Source organism: Protobothrops mucrosquamatus, unplaced genomic scaffold (assembly GCF_001527695.2).
Source record: "Protobothrops mucrosquamatus isolate PMUCROS unplaced genomic scaffold, P.Mucros_1.0 scaffold4349, whole genome shotgun sequence".
Lineage (NCBI taxonomy): Eukaryota > Metazoa > Chordata > Lepidosauria > Squamata > Viperidae > Protobothrops > Protobothrops mucrosquamatus.
In genome coordinates, this window is record NW_015390263.1 from 34250 (window position 1) to 36703 (window position 2454).

The 2454-nt window shown below is 34.5% G+C and overlaps 1 pseudogene; it reads left to right on the forward strand.

Annotated features, from left to right (window-relative positions):
* The first annotated feature begins 509 nt into the window (after nucleotides 1–509).
* Nucleotides 510–1445, forward strand: LOC107298880 (annotated as a pseudogene).
* Nucleotides 1446–2454: the final 1009 nt, after the last annotated feature.

Below are 2454 nucleotides of genomic sequence, written 5' to 3' on the forward strand. Positions count from 1 at the left end.
TTAATGGAAATTAATAGAAACCATTTGTTTAAAATCAGAACTACTTAGGGAATAGCAAATTTTTCTCAATAGAAATAAGATCTCTTGCACAGACCAAAAGGCAGCTGATGAAAGACTGTGACCAAATTAGCAGGCCTGGAGCCTGGAGCTGGAAGATGTCTGCATTTCTTCCCAGATGAAAAGAATTTCCTAACTTATTTCATGTAGAAGAAACCCACTTATAACCAGAAAAGAAGGAATGCTTTAATCTATTGTAGATGTCACTGAGATCAGAGTAAATGGGTAAGTTTACCCTGTTTGGGGCTTTGGGGTTTTATCATATAAATCCACCTTTGTGGTAATGAGTTTTCAGCTACATTTTAATCTGGTTCAATTTTATCTTGATTGAAATCATAACTTAATTCTTGTCATGAATATCTTTTATTTTTCTTTGCATCTTCCCACTAGTCAGATAATATATAATTCTGATTTCTGCATTCTTCCAGTTTCCACAGTGTTTCTATGATGCAATGGAGAACAACACATGGGTGACAGAATTCATACTCACAGGGTTGACTGACAATCCACAATTGCAACTCATTCTCTTTGTGACATTTTTTACTGCTTATGCTATTACCCTGTTGGGGAATGTCAGCATGTTTTTCTTGATCAGGATCAGTCCTCAACTCCACATACCAATGTAGTTTTTCTCACTCACTTATCATTCTTGGATATCTGCTGTTCATCTTCTATCACCCCAAAGTTCCTATGCCATCTTTTAAAAGAGGAGAAAGTTATTTCTCTTACTAGTTGTTTTACTCAACTTTATTTTTATGCCCTATTTTCCACGGCAGAGTGTTTCCTTCTAGCTATCATGTCTTATTACCGCTATGTGGCCATTTGTCACCCTCTACTTTATCTGGTCACCATGTCCCAAATAAAATGTGTTCAACTAGTAATCGTCTCCTACATTACTGGGGTCGTACATGGTTTAGTGCATATCATTCCTGCATCTCGGTTGTTCTTCTGTGGACCAAACATTATTAAAAAAAATTTCTGTGAGGTTACTGCACTATTACAACTTGCCTGTTCAGATATCAGTTTAAATAATCTGTTGAAATTTATATTTATTGGCTTCACATTAATAACAACAAATGTGGCTATTCTCATATCCTATACTTTATATTTTAAAGATGCGCTCTGCCAAGGCTCGGAGTAAAGCCTTCTCCACATGTACATCTCACCTTATGGTCATCACCATTTTCTACGGATGTGGTGCTTTTGCATATGGACAATCACAACCTAGCAAGTCTCACTACATCGATCAAATAACTTGTGTATTATATCTAATAGTGACTCCGATGATCAATCCCTTGATCTACAGCCTCAGGAACCAGGAAGTAAAGGTTGCGTTCAGAAAAATTCTGGGAGAAAAAAGTTGCATTCCTTTTTATACCAAAACCTGAATATCCTTAAAACTCCAGTAACATCTAGAAATATAGAAACAAATAGGTTTATATTAACAGGGTGCTTTATCTGACACATTTCTCCTTGGAAGGCTACTTGACTGAATTATGTTTTGCTTTCATTTATAAGGGAGCATTGGGATTCAGCCCAGAAATATTGTGAGAGCAAAATCCACTTTCACATTATTGTATTTTTCCTAATGTGATCTAATTTCTAAATGTTAATGATGAAACCTCAGTGAGATTTCTTGGGGGCAGGGGCAAAGAATATAAAGATAACAACATATGTATATAATGGTGTATTATTTAAAAACCTGAGCTATAGTATGAACAATAAAACACAAATAAACCACAAAACCAAACTGGGATTTTTTTGAATCATAAAGAGAATGATTGTGATTTTAAACCTCGATGTTAAAAAGAAATCATTTCAACCAAAATCGTATCTGCTCTGTCTCTTGTGATATTCTGACTCAATAATTTATGTAGCATAAATTTCTTATTGCTTTTTCTAATAAAATATATACATAGGCTGTCTAAATTTTGCAGTCTTCTCATCCAGAGACTTAGTGCCTACAGACATTGGTGCAACAAGAGTGCATTCAATTATCACACTAAATAAAATATGACAACATGGAAACTGCACTGTGTTTCTTGACTGAAATTTCCCATGCTGGTCACTTAGATGGGCACACAAGTGTCACCATATGGTAAATATCAATGTCATGGGCCAAAGAATCTCAAAGAATTGAAAAGTACTTCTTGCCCATTTCATATTTATGCAAATAACATTCATTAATATGTTAAAAGATTATTTTGTTCATTTTGGTTACAAGAACGGAATTTAATTATTCTTCCAGAATTTTACCTATACTACCACATGCCTTTTACCTCAGCTAATGGACTGTTGCAACAGGGTAGGGGTATAAATTCAGTGACACCTATATACCTTTTAATACCCAATAAATATGTATCATTGTAAAAAAGCTAAAATGATAACTGTTAGATC